Source organism: Eptesicus fuscus, chromosome 11 (assembly GCF_027574615.1).
Source record: "Eptesicus fuscus isolate TK198812 chromosome 11, DD_ASM_mEF_20220401, whole genome shotgun sequence".
In the NCBI taxonomy this organism is placed as follows: Eukaryota; Metazoa; Chordata; class Mammalia; order Chiroptera; family Vespertilionidae; genus Eptesicus; species Eptesicus fuscus.
In genome coordinates, this window is record NC_072483.1 from 66,519,097 (window position 1) to 66,538,863 (window position 19,767).

At 41.7% G+C, this 19,767-nt stretch overlaps 1 protein-coding gene across 1 annotated transcript in view; it reads left to right on the plus strand.

Moving 5' to 3' along the window:
* The first annotated feature begins 6,850 nt into the window (after positions 1-6,850).
* COL4A4 (collagen type IV alpha 4 chain) overlaps positions 6,851-19,767 on the plus strand; it is a 108,289-nt gene continuing 95,372 nt past the window's right edge. Inside the window, exon 1 of the mRNA XM_054722994.1 lies at positions 6,851-7,027. The gene's annotated coding sequence lies outside the window, so the exon portion shown is untranslated. The remainder of the gene's footprint in view (positions 7,028-19,767) is intronic.

A 19,767-nucleotide genomic window follows, 5' to 3' on the forward strand; every position in this document is an offset into this window, starting at 1 on the left:
ATGAACAGGGACAGACTGAGCAACTGCCATGTTGATCTAGACTGGTTCCTCTTCTTTCCTCTCTTTCTGACTTGCAAGACGTAGCCAAAGAGAAACCAACATGACTTGTCTCCTGTTTTGTCACTTGTCCTTTACGTAAGTTGGATTCCCAAGGAGAGAACAAATCTTTAAAAGTGGAGTCATGTCACAGTCCTGCGTGCCATCCCACTGAAGGACCCTCCAGACTGCTAATGGAGGCTGGCACTGTTCTCAGACAACAGTGTGCCCACAAACGCCTGTGGAGCTGGTTAAAGCACAGATTCCCACTGGGGAGGTTTGAGGTGGGCCCACGTGACATTCTGCCTTCCTAACCAGCATGGGTTCGGTGGGGGTGGGGTGGGGCTGGTGTTGCTGGTTCTTTGAGTGAGGAGCTCTTCACTTCCTTCCAGCAGGTCCTTAACTGGTTTCACCCTTCCCTGGCTTAGAGCCCCCACAGGCCCTGGCCTACATTGGCTGCAACAAGGGCTCTTCAGGCGCAGCATCAGCTTCCTGCCCTGGGCCTCACAGCCACATTCAGCAAATTCAGACCCTTCTAGTCTAAATGCGGTTGAGGAGACAATGACAGAGACACATCAACAGGAATGAAAGAAGAATGTTTTCACCACATCACTTGAGAAGTGGGCCCATTACCAAGTCACAGTGTGAATTCATTACTCATCCAGTACTAATGTCCTGTGAATAGCTCTTTATATATTAATTTGTTCAGTGCAAACATTAAGATTATACAATGTTCAGCCACAAGCAGTCTTGTGGACTGATATCACCTTATACAGTGAGCAATTTTCCATCCTCCATGAGCATAACCACCCAGACCCCACCCCCTCGGGCTACCCTGGTTTCCTGCTTTCCTTTCCTCACTCCACCTCTAGCAAAATACTCAGTATATGCATTCCCCTTGTGGTGAGGAATTTAACTCAACTTTTTCTCTTTCTTTTTACAAAAAAAAAACTTCTGTTAGTCTGGTTTTATTCTTTGACAACCCAGGAGCCATAAAATTGGAAGTGTCTGGCCTCTCTCCGCCATGGAGAGACCGTGGCCTGGCCACACTCTTCAATGCTTCCCAAGGCTGTCTCCATGTAAGGGCTAGGCCTGTGAACTGGTTCCTTAGAGAGCTGGTCCCAACCACCTCTAGCTATGGTAGAGTCTCTTCTGCGTCACCACATCCCATTCTGTCCTGGCAGGCACCACGATCTAGTTACACACTTGTTTGCTGGGCTGTTGTCTCCCTGCCCTACTCTGCTAGACTCCTAACCATGGCCAGGGATGCAAACTGTCTCGTTTTTCAGTGAATCCCCAACACCTGGCCACATGTCTAAGTCTCTGTTCCATGCTCTCCTTCCTTTTCATAGTAATAATCAAATAATTATAGCTAGAATATAAAAAACTGGCTACTTACTTTGTACCAGGCATTGTATTGAATACTTTATCTACAATACATAGAGTACCACCACTTTCAGATAGCAAAAACATGGCTCTTTCAGGAGGTAATTGGTTCAAGGTAACACTGAACCTGCTACCTGGTTGAACTCTAGCAATATATAGTTTATAGTTGAAGAAGAAAGGTGAGGTGTGCCATATTAGTTTTTAATATATCTCTCCTTATCTCCATTCATTTCTCCAAGTGTTTGCTGTTTTGGTAATGTTTCTTTACCGTATTTTCCGGCGTATAAGACGACTTTTTAACCCAGGAAAATCTTATATGCCCAGTTGTCTTATATGCCGGAAAATGCGGTATTAGTTTTATCTGGCAATACCTGTCCTTAAGTGGTATATACCGTATTTTCCGGCGTACAAGACAACTGGGCGTATAAGATTTTCCTGGGTTAGAAAAAGTTGTACAGATATTTAGGCACAACCCATATCGAATGGTTCTAGAGTTTTCTTTTATTATTAAAAATTAAAGTAGATTTACAAAATCTGAAAATTACAAACAACAGAAGAGAGAATTAAAAATTGAAAGATGGGTATGAATACGTTTCATAGAATGCAGCCTGAAGGGAAGCAGCACCAGAACAAAAGCTCAAAATGCAACAACTTGGTCTCAAGTACAACTGGTAATTGGTCTCATAGGGAGTCTGCATAACCCTCATACTTCATGACAGTTGTTCTGTGGAGAGAAGAATTTTATCCAACGGCTCCTGTCTCCCACTGGTCAAAGATTTGCCCCATAGGTGTCAATTCCCTACATTTCTAGAGCACAATAAGAAGCCATGAGATAGAATCTACAGAAGCCATCAGGCTGTGCCTGTGTCAAGTCTGTGGCCAAGGTGACAGCTGGGGAAGTAAGTCCCCACAGCCCAGGAGCAAAGTGAGGCCAAGAGGAGCTGAGCAGCATCTGAAAGGGTTCTGACATAAGAAGTTAGGAGAACTGGAGGAAAAGGTGAGAAGGTCCTGCATGCATCTTAACAACTCTAGGAGTAGAGTGGGAAAGGAGAATTATAAAAAAGAAATGTCTGACAATTTTCAAGATTTGATGAAAAGTATAGAATCTCAGATTAAATATCCACTGAGAAGGATATATTAAGAAACACATGTGCACATACATTATAATTTTAATAGCATGATCAAAAATCTTGATCTAATTGACTTACATAGAAATCTTCGAAGTCAGAATACTACCACAATTCAATAAGAAAAGATAACTAGAAAATCCCCATCTTTTGGGGTATTAAAAATAAATAAACATCTAAATAACACATAGGACAAAGAAATCAATTAGAAAAGATTTTAAAATTTAATGATATTAAAATAGTGCTTATTAAAATGTGTGTGGTGCAGTTAAAGCAGTATTTTCGAGGAAATTTTTTAGCCTTAAATGCATTTCAACTATTCAAAGTTGCTTTATTAAAGTCAAAATACAAAATTCAACTGTGTTTTGCTCTATCTTTAATAGTTAGACTATTAAGTTTTTCAAAATATGCCATTTACAGTAGCGATAAAATATTAAATACTTTGAAATTAAAGAAATAGAAAACCCTAAACCATTGTGAGAAAGTAAAGCCCTAAATGAACATACCCATATATGAAAACAGACTCTAATATGAATGAGTGCTTGCTACACATGTTCGCAGATGTAGTACTACAAAACAGCGAGGAAAAGAATGGACTGTTCAATAAGTAGTGTTGGGACAATTTGCTACCTCTATGGAAGAAGATGAAATTATGTTCTATAAGTAGAAAACAATTGCAGGATTAAAAGTTCTAAATGTAAAAGAGTTAAATTGTAAAACTATTTTAAAAAAATAAGAACATTTTTATAATCCCAGGGAAGGAAAGGATTTCTTCAAAAGATGCAAACCACAAAATACTAAGGAAAAAAATGGATAAGTTTGAGATTATAGTAGACAAAAATGTTATACATTAAGGTACCAATAATTAAATGAGAAGATAAATCAAAGACTGGAATAAAATATTTTCTGCACATTTAAATGGCAAAATTATATATATATCTTTTGACTCTAGAGTGGGTCCTGTGCATTGGTGGATTCAACCAACCTCTGCTGGAAAATAGTATTTTCCATGTGCAGTTGGGAATATATATATGGAAACTAACACACACACATAGATATAAATACAAAACCATGCACTGGGAATGATACACAATTGACTCTTTTAAGGGGGCATCCCCCCTCCCCCAGCACAATAAAGTATCTTGGTGTCTTGGTGTAACTTCTGACTCTACAGTTGGCCCTGTGCATTGGTGGATTCAACCAACCTCTGAAAACAGTATTTTCCATGTGCGGTTGGGAATGAGGAAATACTGTTGTTTTTTGATCCACGGTTGGTTGAATCTGCTGATAGGAAATCCAAGGATGTGAAACCCTGGAATAGGAAGGGCTGTTGCATTTATTAAAAAAAAGATTAGTGGACTCACAGTTCAAACCCATGGTCAGCTGTGTGCACACCTCATGGGGGTGGGAGATGGAGTAAAAACTGTGTGTGTGACCTTCTCTATTTATACATTGTTTTTCCTGAGAAAAACAGGTGAGAGCAAACAGGTAAAAGCTTATTCATGCTTGCTTACTCTTGAGGACAGATACAATAGTGTCTGTCACATCACTTCTTGTTAGTTTGAAATGTTTCCTAACTCAACTTATGTTTTTAAATTTAAAAATGAATTCTGTTGAGAGAGTATCCTCCCTAAATCCAGCTATTATTCACCTCCTGGTATTTGCTTTCCATGTTTCTGCCCAGTCTGGAATTTTAGGGCCAAAAGAGGAAAGATAAACTGTTATGTCAAATTTGACATGTAAAAAATAATATGGGCTCAATGGTTGAGCATTGACCCAGGAACCAAGAGGTCGCTGGTTTGATTCCTGGTCAGGGCACATGCCTGGGTTGCTGGCTCGATCCCCAGTGAGGGTGTGTACCGCAGGCAGCTGATTGATGACCTCTCTCACCAATGTTTCTATCTCTCTATCCTTCTCCCTTCCTCTCTTTCTAAAAAAAATCAATAAAAAAATAATAATCTGGGAATATGACAATATAATTGAAAATTAGTCTACTTAGAAGTTGTATAATCACAGAGCACACTTTTTCTGGCTGATCTTTATACACATGTAATTCCCCCTCTTTTTCTCCACCCCTCTCTAATATATATCTCCTCTTTTTTTTTTTTTTTTTTGGAGTTTAGAAGGATGTGCAAACCCTGCTCTGGACCTTTTCCCCAAGCCTTCCCATAGCATACATCTCCTCTAGGTTTTTTGCTTGTTGGATTTATTTATTCCTGGATTAAAGCTGGTAGACAATCTTCACTGACTTGGATGAGTTTCATCCATCATCCCCAGAAATACTGAGCTACCTGGGTTGCACATTCCTAGTCTATGCAAAATGCATTGGTTAGAACCAGCTCCATGAAGAGATTACATGGATTAGAAAACTTACAAAAAGGTGAAACACTAAATAGCCTACGTTTTGTAAATCAGTAGGAGAAAGGCCCAATAGTTTTGGCATATTCATATTGTGGAAAACTACGCAAGGGGGCAAAAAAGAAAAAAAGAGATAGATCTATCTTAAATACTGACATGGACAGATTTATAGGTTGCAAAAGGATATTAACATATATAACAAACATATAACGTATAATATATATATAAAATCAATCATATCATTTATGTTAAAAAACAAAAACACATTGTGGGTCCACATATGTACATGTAAATGCATAGGAAACACTGCAAAAGAAATATGAAGTGGTGAGTGGATACCTTGTTTAGACAGAGGAGGGGGAGATGTATGGAGGTTATCAAGGGCATGTTAGCTTCATCTGTAATGTCTTAATTTACATTTAATTTGCATGGAAAGTACTTGGATTACATGTGGCCAAAAAAAATCTTTTTATGGAACATAAATGCATGCGACTATTAATTTCCAATCATAAACTCGGTCGTGAAATTTGTAAAACATCTGCTCATGCTTGGAAATGAAACAACTGCATTATTACCCCAAATTATTTTTCCAAATTAAAATACTTAATGTAAAAATCACAGAAAGAATCTGCAAAGTTAAATTTCATTTTCACAACAAAATCAAGTAACTCAACTCTAGGAGTCATAAACAGACACTCAACTTATCTTTAATTGCAAAGAATAAGAAATATGGGTTGGATTTAAATGAATGGGGGATCTTTCCAATTCCTACTAGAAATGAAAGTGACAGATTGCTTCACTTATACTAACATGAGTTCTATCTCTAAGGTGCTGTTCACTCTTCAGTGATGGCATCGGCTTTTCCCCGATGATGCGGATTGAACACTGGAGCACAAGCTTTGACAAGGAGGAAACCGAGACCTAGAGAGGTCAGAGTTCAGCGTGAAGTGACATCTAAGGAGCGGCAGGGCCAGGACTCCGGCTCGGGTTTCCACTACCAGGCCTGTGTGCTCTCTGCCAGGACATGCTACCTGCTCTGATTCACCAACCTGTGAGGCATCCTGCGTCTCTGTATCCGGCGCTCTCGCGCATTCATCCCTGGCGATCATCTACCCACCTACCTCCCCACCTGCTCCCTGGGCATCTCCGCTTGCTCACGCCCCCACGCTGCCCGCCTAGGGACCTTCATGGAGCCCGCAGCCACCAGGAAGGGTCTCCAGGACAGCGCGCCGGCAGGTGGAGCGGGCGTGTCCCCAGGACGGAGGGTGGGAGTTGCAGTGCGCGGGATGGGGGTGGCGCCGCCCCGCACTCACCTTGCCCGCCGCGGGCGCGGCCGCCAGCAGCAGTAGCAGCACCTGCACCCGCACCAGCACTGGCGGCAGCAGGAGGGCGGGCGGCCCCCGCGCCGTCCAGGGGCTCATGGTGGGCACCCGCTCAGAGTCCCGGCGTGTCCGGGTCCCGCAGGCGATGCGGCCACCGCGTCCCTGGCGTGGCTCTCGGTAAGGGAGTCCGGCTGTGAAGCTGGTCTCGCCAGCCAGCCCGGGGCGTGTTTTGTAGGGCCCAGCAGCGCCGTCCGTCCCTCCCCACCCAGGCTTTTGACGGTGGCTCCAAGGGAGGGAAGCAGTGGCTCAGGTCCCGCCCTCGTCCCCCCTCCCCTCCAACTCACCGGGCTCTGTCCCTCCGACCTGGGCGTCGTGCCCAGGAGGCGAGGAAGGGCCGCGCGCCCGCGGGGCAGGTGGGCGAGGGTCCAAGGTAAGGGGCGAAGGGAGTGATGCTCCCAAAGTCTTGGAGCCGAGGCGGAGCGGGGCGGGGTGCGGGGCGGAGGTGGGGAATTTTTTTTGGGGGGGGGTGCGATGGGGAGGCGGCTGAGCAGAGTGAAGGGAGTGGCCAGCGGCCGTGCCCAGATTAAGTGGGAGGCGCGCAGGGTGTAGGCACCGGAGAGGGCCTGCCGGCTCCAGCTCCCGACGGCGCTCTCTCGCTGCTCGCTCTTCTCCAACCGCCTGCACCTGGAGAGGCCGCTGCGTCGAGTCGCGCGGGATTGGGGCGCGGCAGAGCCTGGAGGTGCGCGCCGCGCCGGCTGGAGATGAGGCGGCTCCCGGCGCTGTGGGCGGCCCCCTGAGGTAAGGCGCCCGGGACCCAGTCTGGGCAGTCACTGCCCTAAGGCACTGCCGGTGGGGGCCGTGGAGGAAATCTGGCATCTCTGGTGGGGCGTGCGGGGTGGGGGTTGGGGGGGGGGGGCAGCCGGGGCCTGGGGGTTACCAGAGGAGAACGTGTCTGGCTCCCTGGCTTGTCTGCCTGGGTTTGAACTGGGCGCTGTGTGTTTTGATTAATTTGGAGGCTCAAGTTACCACCAGCCTGGCAGTCTGGGCACTCCGAAATGCCAAGAGCAAAAGGCAGCTGAGGCGAAAGAGAATGCCCATCCTATTCTGTGCTGTGTTGAACTGGCTTTTCAGGCTAAACCTTATCTGCGGAAGTGCAGGGGAAACCTAGAGCCATCTCTTGTCCCCGGTGTCTCCCTCCCCGGGTGCCCTTGGTGAGGTGGCCTTGGATGCAAACGTGCAGTTATCTGGCTCGTCAGGGCACACTCTTCAAAGCAGGGCTGGTGCCCTTTCTTGTGCCACTGACTCTGGGGATGCATCCAGACCCTTCTCAGAATAATGCTTTTAAGTACAGAAAACACAATTAAATCAGAATCAGTTCTACTGGAACACAATGATCAGACTGTTAAAGCCATGATATAACAACAGACGAATATCATTAGTATTGCATTGAATGCCTAGACCTGATAACAGATTTATTAAAATGACTTTAATCTCAAAGTAGTGACGACTGCAAAACTGGAATGTGACATGAAAACACCAGTGGCTGCAAACTCTCCAGAGCTGTCAATACTATTGCAGTTTTGTTGCCCGTATTCATCGCCCAAGGAAATGCTGAGCTTCCAGGAAAGCCAGTGAAGCTGGAGGTGTCACTTTTACTTCCATCCAAGTTCACAGGCCACCTGAATTCTTCTCCAGGTTGGGAACCCCTGTGTGGGAGCAGTGTCGCTGACATCTGCAGCAGCTGGTCATCAAACACCATCTGTGAAATATATGGTTTGGTCCCTGAGAACCACTTGCTTCAATTAGAATTGGGTCTGATAGTGTATTAGACCTATGCAGGTGAACAAAACCCTGACAGTAGGTGGATGAAGGCACACCCCTTTTCCTTTTAGCTGTATAGTGAATATTGTAGTTTTCCCTCTGTTTTTTTAATTATTATTTTTATTTTTTTATGCCGGCAATTGTCAACTGTGGTTGTGCATTAGAATCTCCTAAGGAGCCTCTAAAACCCCTGGTTCCTAGTTCATCCCAAACCAATTACACCAGACTTTCCAGGGTAGGACTCGGGTATCAGTTTGTTTTGAAGCTTCCGGGAGATTCCCACCTACAACCAAGTTTGAGAGCCACTGTTTTACTTGCATGTTTCAGTTAAGTTAGCTGCATTGAATCAGGGTCTCTTCTTAGGAAAATAATAAATGGACTTTTATTATTACATCTTCATTAAGATTTATTGCATCATTAAAAATATAAGTAAAAGTTGTATTTATTAAGATTATATATTTCTGAAATATATATTAAACTCTTTATTAAGACTTCCGTGTGCCCAGGCCACATATATTGCAGGGTGGTATGTAGTAGCATCTTCCTATTGACAGGGAGGTTCTTATGGAACCTTCTCCTGCCATCCTGGGTAGACAGGACATCAGAGGCTCTGTTGAAATAACGGTGTCCAAGAATTCCAAGTGGCGTGTGATAATCTTGCATGGACTAACACTACTTTCTGGGGGGCAAAATAATCTCAAAGTTAGTGTTAAGTGCTCCTCCTTTTTGCTGAATTCCAGAAGATTTCTCAACTTGGACCTTAATTTCTTTTGCCTGAAACCAAGTCATTTTGATGAAAGACCAGACTTAGTTTTATCACCTTTGAAGTGGGAGGAGCAGTCAACTGCACCTCACTTCTGATGCCACAACAGAGCAGGAGAGAAACTTGTGATGTAAATATGGGAGAAGGGGGGAGACCAAATAGATTTACACTTGTTCGTATGGAAAATAATACAATAATAATACAAAATAAACTCTCTGGTTTATGTACTCACAACTGTAAACCTACTTTTCCCCCACCCTGTACGGTAAGGAGGAAGCATGGTTAAGAGCTTGGTCTCCTCAGTAGACTCTGAATTTTGAATCCTTTCCAAACTTAATAGTGTGACCTAACCTCTCTGGGCTGGGTCTTCTCTTCTGTACACTGGGCATAATCATGGCACCCACCTCAAGGAGTTACAGAAATCTAATGCAATGATCCAGTAGAAGCCCTTTGTCCAGGGTCTTCACAAAACAATCGATAGTAGAATTTGATCCTCCAGTTGCATAAAGGAAGATAAGGTGGATGAGAAATGGTGGCACAAGATAGAGATGTTCTCAGCTCAGTAGAAAAGGGTGAAGCACAACCCACTTGCTCCCTTGTGGTCAATGAACTATCCTTTGTATGTACAAAGGACACAGAAATCTCTACCTTTGACTTTGGTGCCAGATAAGGGTTTTGAACAAAGTGAAGTGGTCATTGTCTTTGACAAGCCCTATATTATTATTGTTGCCTCCTTGTCATAATCACAGTATCATGTCTCTTCTCTGCACAATGCTGAAATATGTAGTGTTGGCTTCCCTACACCTGAATGTAAGCCCCATTAGGGCAGGGACCTTTTGGGTGTTCAATTGCTGAATGAATGATTGAAGTTGGTTACTAGTACTATTTGCTGAATGAATGACATTGGATGACTTGACAGATTCACTGAGGATTCACACCCAGGTCTGTTTTCTTCCAAAGTTCATGATCTTTCTTTGGATAGGGATGTGCTTCTGCTTTTGACGAGTTGCACTTTGCCAGACTGCTTGTAGCTCCTTGTTTAACCTCTTTAAAAGGTTAAATTTAGTCTTAATTAATTTTAAAATTAATCTTGTTTTACTTAACCCTCCCCACTTAGTCATTCCTCTTCTTGTAAGAACTTTCTCTTTTCAACACCTCTAGAATAGTTGACCCCTAGGTTCTTTTAGAATCTCAGTCATTATCAACACATGTCAGTTCTTGCTATTACATCTCCAGATTCTTTTCTGAGCTCATGGCCCTGCCTTAGTGCCTGCACGTATCAACTGTGGATTGCAGTAGCCTCCCCTGCAAGTTCTCTCCTGTGAAATCCATCATCTATGTTATAGTCAGAGTTCCACTAAAACTGCACATTGTCTCAGGAAGGTTAGATTACTTTGGGGGCAGTTACGAACAATCACTAAGCATCAGTCTTATAGTAACAAGACATTTTTTTTCTCCATTTACGCAACATGCTCATCACAGGATCTAGAGGGATGGGAAAGGTGAGGAGCTCTGCTTACTATGGCCTCTCAGAAACCTCCTGGAAAGTCTCACTCAACGTGCTCTTCTCTGATCACCTCAGAAGGGGAAGAGAATGTGCCAAATCAAAAACTGCTCTAGAAGCTTTCATGTGGATGTGACACATACTATTTCCCTTCACATTTCATTGGCCAAAGTGGTTATGTGACCATGCTTCATTTTGCAAGTGGCAGGGAAATGAAATCTACCACATTCCTGGAAATATTTGGTGATCGTTAGTAATGCCCATCACATACATCATGTCACTTGCTTATTTTAAAGCTTTCAGAGCTCTTCTTTGCTTTTACAGCTATTTTTTACACTTTCTAGAATAGAGTGGTCCAAAATCAACTTCTAAAAGCTCTCCTGTTTCGCCCCATACTTCTTAGGTTCACTCTATACACTTTCTTACTTCATGCCTTTGTACTTGCTGTTCCCTCCACTTCAGGGACCTCCCCTGTAGTCTGTATGGTGTAATTAACCTGTGTTTTCAGATCTAAGTCAAAGATCAAAGGTCATGGTCCCTGGGAAGACCTTTGTTCAAACCTTTATTATATAGCACAGAAACTGTCACGTATTTTACTTTTCTGGGTTACAAGGCCTTTGAGGGAAGAAACAGATTATTTTTTAACATGACTGAGACATTTAAAATATAAATTTATTGAGTTATAATTTTGTGCAGAAACCAGCACCCATTTTAAAGTACTTAAATCAAGGAGTTTTGTAAGATGCATTGACTCTGTGAAGCCAATACCACAATCATGGTGCAGATCTTCCTATCACTCCCGAAAGTTGCTTCCTGCCCCTTTGCAGTCATCCCTCTGTCCATCCCATTCCCAGGCAACCACTGATTTGTTTTCATCTCTGTAGAGTAGTAGGAATTTTCTAGAATTTTATGTAAATGGAATCACATAGTATGTACTCTTTTGTGTCTAGCTTCTCTGACTCTGCAGAACAATATTTGTTCCTTTCTATTGCTGAGTAGTAGTCCATTGTATGGATATCACTTTTAAAAAAAATCCATTTACCTATTGTTGCACATTTGAATTGTTTCCAGTTTGGGGCTACTGCAAATCAAGCTGCTATGAATATTTTTGTTCAAGGCTTTGTGTGGACATGTGTTTTTATTTCTCTTGAATAAATACCTAGGAGTAAAATGGCTGATCATATGTGAGATGTATGTTTCATTATAAAAGAGACAGTTTTTCGAAGCAGTTGTATCATTTACATTCTCAATAGCAATGTATGAGAGTTCCGTTGCTCCATATATTTGTGGCGTGTTCTTTTGGTATTGTCAGTCTTTTAAATTTTAGCTATTCTAATACTGTACTTATGCAGTGCTATGTCAATGTGCTCTTCACTTCCCTGATAACTAATGATGTTGAGAATCTTTTCACATAATTATTAACCATTTATAGAACTTTTGTGAGGTGACTATTCAAATAAAAATGGTTGTTTCTATCCTACTGTTGAGTTAAAGTAACTATGTATTCTGGATACAAGACCCATGCCAGATTTATTTATTATGAATATTTTCTCCCATTCTGTGGTTTGTCATTTCCTTGTTGGTGTCTTTTGAAAAGCAAATGTGTTTATTTTGATGAAATCCATCTAATGTATAAACTTTTTATTTTATAAGGTTTGTGCTTTTCTTGTTTTCTGAGAAAATGTCATCTAAGCTAATGTGACAAATATTGCTCCTGTTTTCTTCTTTTATAATATTTTTTACATTCAGGTCAGTGATCCATTTTGAGTTAATTTGGTGTTGATGACAGGTTCCTTTTCTATATGGATATATAGTTTTTTGTGCATCATTTGTTGAAAAGATTTTCTGTCTCCATTACATTTCTTTGGCACCTTCATGCAAAATCACAAGTTTGGGTTTTTTTGTTCTATTCATACACACATTTCTTTCGTCAGTACCATTGTCTTGTTGGAAATGGTGCCTTTAAGATCCAGCTGTCCTAGAGGAGTTTCTAGGTACCAAATATATAGAACTTCACATGAGAACTCAAATTTTCTGAGATTCACAGGAAACAGAACGTCTTTGGATCATAGTGTATCATTGCATTTATAATGGACTAGAGGCCCGATGCACAAAATTCATGCAAGGGGCTCGGTCCCCGCTGTGGAGGCTGCCTCGGCCCCTGGCTGCAGCCGTAGCTTCGTCTGGAAGGACATCCTGAAGGTCGTCCAGTCTAATTAGCACAGTATGCTTTTATTATTATAGATTCTTAATGCTATTACTATATTGAAGGCTAACTCTATGCTTCCAGACATTACATCCTTGGAACTCACTCATGAATTTCCATGAATTTTGAAACTGTGTAGTGTAGTGGTTAAGAAAGAAACTTTGGAGACTGAATCCTGGAAATTTCACTTACTGACTATGTAACTTATTTGCAGGAAAAAAAAAGTAATTATATCACTCACCTCAGGGTTATTTGCAAGATTACAGATCTGTGTTAAGCCCTTAGCACAATGCTTAGCACATAAGTAGTCTTCTGAAAATGCTGCTCATCATAATTTCTTATGTTGGGATGATGATGATGATGACTAGGTTGATGGTGGGGAAGAAGAGGAGAGGGGGAGAAGCATCAGCAGTAGCAATGGCGATAGCAGAAAGAGCCAGCTTTCTGGTTCATTAAATCAAATACCAATCTTTTCCTAGTGTCCTCTCAGTCAGCTTAGGTTAATTCTGATTCTCATTAGAATTGTTCTTCTCATATCTTCTTCTGAACTAACTGATGATTCATACCTCTCACTAATTTCTCTCTCCTGGTGTGTTAAAACTGACTGTTATAGTTTAGTCTTCCTTTTTATTTCTCTTCCTATCTTTCCATACCAAGTCTGCCTAGGGTTTGCCCCAATTCCCAACTTTTTATTCCTTCTAAAACTTATTGGGAGGTCTTTTTTACTCTACAATGAATTAGGAAGGAGGAAATAAACATTTATTGAGCTGCCCCCACAGAGCAAGCACTATGCTAAGCAATAGAATTAGACTCATTCAATTCTCTCAGGTATTAGTTTTACATACTGCGAAATCAAGATCCCAGAGGAGTTACGAATTTGCTCCAGGTTGCACTGCTAAGTGATCAAGATCTTAACACAAATATTTTTAACTCTAGAGCTCTGCTTTCATCCCTAACCATGAGGGCACAAGGCACCAGGAGAGGAAGGCAGCCAGTCTCTCAGGAGGAGGGAAGAAGTCATCATCTAATTCTAAGGCAAACAAATGCTAACCTCACATTGTGTTTGTGGGATGGAGGATGGGCCTTGTCTGGTGGGATCCCAGGGTATTACTGCCAGAGCTCACCCCAAAGGCAGTTCCTGGAGGTCTGAAAGGTTCAGAGACTTCAGATAGAGTCATTCTAGCCCTGCCCAGGAAAATCACAGACCAAGAGAAACCTGAGGATTAGGTTTTTGGCAAGAGACCTGCAGCATTCTGAGTCAAAATGTCATTCTTGAGTTGGAAATGAAGGGCCCATCGGTTTTGAAAATTAGTTGTATGTTTTTAGAGCATTTATCATTTCGTGTCTTTCCCATGTGGTAACATTATTATGATGTCAAATTTTCTGTTGATATTGGGAGGAGACGGCAAAAGACAATATGATAAGAAAAGCCAATATTGGGAGAGTGGTGGATTAGTTAAGATATGGTCCAGTTGGCCCTACACTAGCAAACTCAACTCCAAGGTCAACTGAGAACTCTGCAGCACTCCTAAACAATTCAACTGAACCAAGGGGGTAGGAGAAGTGGGGGTGGGTTTGGCCACAATCCAGCAACATTCTAATCAAGTTGAAACTCAGAGTCATTCTCAAGAATTTACTTGAGTAGTTCTCAAGTTTATCCCTGTTGCTTCTTAGAGAATATGAAGCTCCAGTCACATTCCAGTGGTTCATGGACCACACAGATTCATGACCCACTTTAAAAACCTTGTGATGTTTGGTGAGATTGACTGTTTTTACTAAAAAGCTCAAACTAACCTGAAGTCTTTGAAAGACTGCAGATAGAGTCAACTGAAAGATATGGGATTTTAGAAAGAGCAAAACCAACAACCAGCTTGTATGTTGGGAGAAGGTTAGCTGATCTCTCTCTCTTTTTTTAAATCTTCACCTAGAATATGTTTTTATTGATTTTTAGAGAGAAAGTGATGGAGAGAGAGAGAGAAAGAGAGAGAGAGAGAGAGAGAGAGAGAGAGAGAGAGAGAGAGACATTGATCAGTTGCCTCCCATACATGCCCCGTCCAGGGATCAAACCCACAGCCTACGTACATGCCCTGACTAGGAATTGAACCCAGAACTGTTTTGGTGTATGGGACCACACTTCAGACAACTGAGCAACCCAGCCAGGGGCAGATGATTTCTTAACAAGGAATGTGTAAACCTTGAAAGATGTCGGCCTCTAAGGTAGATAGGGCATGCCATTCTTTATCAGGGAGCATTTTTTCTAGCCTTTGAGGCCCTTTGCTTATTTATTTATTTATTTATTTATTTATTTATTGCCAAATCTTAGCCTTTAGGAATTCTATTTTGGAAAGAAAAAGGTATATACAAGTAGGTGTTCAAACCATTAAAAAAATCTGGCCTTAGAGAGTCTTCAAATAGTTCAGTGTCAGAAGGTTAAAAGAAAAGAACATGTAGTCACTGAGTTAAGAGGAAGTTATTTCTCTGAAAGAACAAAAACATTATTATTAAAAAGAATGCAGACTTAATGTTACTTGGGAAAAGAGAAGACATTATACTTCTGGTACCTTTTTAGCAGAAGATTCTGCTGCTCAGTCTCCAGCTTATCTGGTCCTCCAATCTTGGCCATTGCCCACCCCAACTCCCCAGTCAATGAGAACCCCAGCAGAGTGTGATTTTTTTCAAGATTGGGTTGCAGAGAAAACACATTCCCCATGGTAGAGATTGTGATTTGGAATATCTCAGATCTTGTTCCCAGGCTTAGCATTTGGAAGATATTCTCAGTGGAGTTAGAATCCAAAAATTTTCATAAGAAAAGAAATGACCTGCTCTAGCTGGTTAGGCTCAGTGGATAGAGTGTCGCCCTGCGGACTGAAGGATCCCAGGTTCGATTCAGGTCAAGGGCACATGCCCTGGTTCCGGGTTCGATCCCCAGTGGGGTGGGGTTCGGGGCGGGCAGGAGGCAGCTGGTCAATGACTCTCTCTTATCATTGATGTTTCTATATCTCTCTCCCTCTCCCTTCCTCTCTGAAATCAATAAAAATATATTTTTTTAAAAAAGAAGAGAAATGACCTCAGGGAGCTGGAAGAAGAGAACAGTACTATTTACTGAATATACATGCTGGAAACCACTGATGTAAATACATACTGGGAAAGCGCCTGTGGACGTCACTTGGGCTGGTGAGCAAGGGGGATGTCAAAGACCCAGGGCACCTAAGTTCACTTTCCCTCTGTTGGGGGTTTCCAGATGAGCTCCCTGATGGGTCACGGCCTTTGGACCAGTTGCCCAGGTCAGTTTGCTCAAGTAACAGGCACTGACTCTAAGGCTGCACCAGGAATAGCTCTTGGGAATGAGCTAGTCTTCAGTCCTCTCATGAAACACTCTATCTTTTTGCATTTTCTTCTCTTGAAAAGAGCTGCTTATGATTACTCTGCATATCTGTGTGTGTGTTTTTTTTTTCCTTCTAAATTAAGGCTTGTACTTTGCCTTGACCTGGCCCCATTTTCTAATGTCCTACTCGACCTTAGGGCATTTCTGGATGCATCCTTCCTCCCTCATCCTCCTTTCTACTCTCAGTTTCCTAATTACAGCTTTCCAAGTGGACTGATCCAGATTATCTTTCGGCACCATCCTCCAGCCCAGAGCCAGAGTTCAGTGTCACTAAGCCAAACCTTAGGTTGGTCAGGTGGTTATCCCCAACATGTCAATGTGACTGGGGAAACAGCATCAGGTGATGAAAACCTGGTCACCCCCACCTAGCCGGGCTGACAGGGCTAGGATGAATCAGTCTATGGAGAACACCTCTGCCTTGGGAATAAAAGTGGGCAAAATAAATGATGTTCTTTGAAAGGCACACAACTTTTGCACAAGTTTCCTAGCTAGGCAGTTCTCCAAAGCTATCGTTTGCATATGTGTTCATGGCATAGCACTTTGGATTGTTTAGAGATTTTGGTGTGTGTGTGTGTTTGTAGTAGTGACAGACTCCACTGGAAACACAGTGTCAAGCGATAACAGCCACTTATTTGTGAGATGATAGGTTAGAGGGATGCTGTTCTGCGTGATGGGGTATTTTTTGTTTGATGGAATTGTTAACGTAAAAACATTCAAACCTGTAAAGAATTTTTGTGAGTTTATTTGAGCCAAACTGTCGACAATTGCTGGGAAGCAGAATCTCAACGTATTGGAATAATGCTCCAGAGAATGGTGGTTTTTCATCTTGTTTTATACATTTCAATCAAAGGAGGAGATGTAAATGGGTTACATGAAATCCATTGGTATTAGATTAGAGAGGCAGGAGAAAGCAAAGCAAGGAAACATCTGGGATTGGATAAAAAGTAAAATGATAGACAAATACTTCTTTTTACTTAGGTGGGTACAGGATAGTTAACAGTAACAATGAAGGAATTTATGGTCTCAGTCCTGGTTCGAGGCACTTGTGGTTGTGCCCTGAGGGGTTCGGAAAAAGGGAAGTTACAAGTTAACCCTGATATTTACTGATAGGCTTGTTATGGTAGATGCAAAAAGACAATAGGCTCAGTTAAGGTAAAGATTGACCTTTGACAGGGAAGATACGTGACTATCTACTATAAACTGCTTTTAGTTCAAGTTTTCATTTCAGACCATCCTTTGTGGGTACTTTAGGTCTTTGAGTTTGCAAAACTGTCATGCAGGCCTTCCCTTTTTTTCGTCTTCAGAATAAAAAAAAGCTTGGTTGAGACAAAAGTGTTTATGCTCTTAACACAGGCAGTTGCAACAAATAAAATCCTCATAGATTGCTGTGGATTAAGTGTGACAGCCTTTTGTGGACTGTAGAGTGTAGTGCACAATGCTGTTCACAGTGTCCAGCTGAGAGAGGATGGGGCTGTGCTTAGCTATTGCTGCAGCTTAGGACAGTCCTAAAGTCTGGCTTGATTTAGGCTAGACAGGCTGTGGGATAGTTATCTGAGGCTCACTCTAGGTGAACCAGGGAACAAGGAGATTTTGGCAGCTCATTCAGGGCAGAGATCTTCAAACTGAGCTACATGGACTTTTGGGGGACAAAAAGATTCTTAAGATTCATGCAGGCAGCTTGGACAATTAAATATAGGAATCAATTTCTAGATTCTCAACTGCTATATATATTCTTTCTTAGAATTGTTCTATCTGGCCCTAACCTTTTGGCTCAGTGGATAAAGTGTCAGCCTGCAGACTGAAGGGTCCCAGGTTCGATTCCAGTCAAGGGCATGTACCTTGGTTGTGGGCACATCCCCATTAGGGAGTGTGCGGAATGCAGCTGACCAATGTTTCTCTCTCATCGATGTTTCTAACTCTCTATCCCTCTCCCTTCCTCTCTGTGAAAATCAATAAAATATATTAAAAAAAAAAAAAAAAGAATTGTTCTGTCTGAAAATGGTCCAGGTTCTAAGTTCCTCTTTCACACTGGTCCTTCCTCTACTTTTTAAAAGAAAGACATATCCTTACCCCATTCCCCTGGCCCCATCCATCCCCAACGTTACCATCCTGCTTTGCCCCAGAGTATAAGGACTGTTTATGGGGCTAAGTGATGTGCAGTGTAAATGCCAGTGTTGAGAATGGAAAGCGTTCTACCTCCTGGGTTCCACGTCCTCCGGACCAGGTGGTTCCCAACTTTTGCAGTCATCACAATGGAAGGAAGGCTGAAACATCACTCAAAATAATTCTGGATGATAAAGTCTATATTGCTTTTGGTATACAATTTAATGACATTTGTATAACAAATGCTTTTTATTCACAACTTCTTACTTTTTGTGAATACATTTTATTAGAATTTACAGCTTTAAAAATTAAAACAGAAGTAGGATTGTTGTTGAACCTCTCTTATTCCAGTAAGAAGTATTATTAATTTAGGGCTAAGTGGAGATACAAAAAAGCCCCATTCATTCATTACCAACTACAATTCCAATAAAATTTCACTTTTAATTTAATAATTGTCTATCAAAATTTAAATTTATTTGATGAATGACATATTACTAATCATCATAATGATAAGCCAATCCAGGAGAAATACATTTTTTAAGACGTAGAGATTTGTGATCATAGGATATAAAAATATTCCACTTATATAATTTTTTGTTGCAGAGAAGTATGATAGGGTGATCAATATGATTTTCATGTATAAAATTATATTGCACTAGGGTGTATGTGGGGAAAGAGAATATAAATATGAATTCAAGAAGAAAATTAATATAGAATTTCTGTTGTTAAAGAACTTGTACACATATATTTTAAACTGATGGTGGTGAAAATTGATTGCCATGGCCTTATGATTCCTTGGCCACACCTGAAATAGTTCTGCAACAGTTTTATTTTATAGGTCATCATTTACAGTGTTCCAAATTATACTCTTTGGAACTATTTAAAAGAAGATGAAAGTTTTTAGATATGAACTTGAAAAACAAGAAGAGTTAGTGTGCATAGGTTTTTCAACATTCTTATGGGGAGTATGAGAACAGAAAAGTCTGAAGGCTGCCATGCCGGGGGACATGTGGGAGAAGGGCTATGTATTACAGTCAGTTCTGCTATTTATTAGCTCTGTTGCTTTGCACAGATTACTTGCATTTATCCAGTTTGTTTTTTCTGTACAATGGAAATAATACTTTTCTTACTAAACTTGATGAAAAGAAAGTGACTTGATGTGAACAACACTTGGCAAAGAATCCTACACATGGTCAGTAAATGCTTGTTTCTCTTCACTTCCCCCAAAGCTGTTATGGTTCTTCTCCATCTCCCTCTCCCTTCCTCCACTCCCTCACCTGTATTCAGAGTTAGCCTCATCTTACATTTCCTGTTTAATATATTGGTTTCACATTCTGAAGGTCCCAAAGTGTCTTCCGCAAGTTTATTCATCCAACAAATACATCCTGGAGCACTTACTGTATTCCGGGCATTATTATGGCACTGGGGATAAATTCGTGAATAAAAACAGATGAAATCCCTTTACCACACTGTTGAGAGTATCTATGGGTTATGCATATATGCATATAATTTCTTGGGTTAATCTCTTCCCATCCACCCTACCCCTCTCACCTCTGAGATCTGTAAGTCTGTGCCATGCATCCATGCCTCTGGACCTATTAGTGTGGTGAAGGCCTGGGATGGGGTGGGGCCTAGGTGGAGGGGGGAGAGGGGGAAATAGGGGACATCTGTAATAAAAAATGAACTTAAAAACAAAGATGAAATCCCTGTGGTCATAGACCATCTATGATAACTAAGTGCATGGTGATGAGAATGC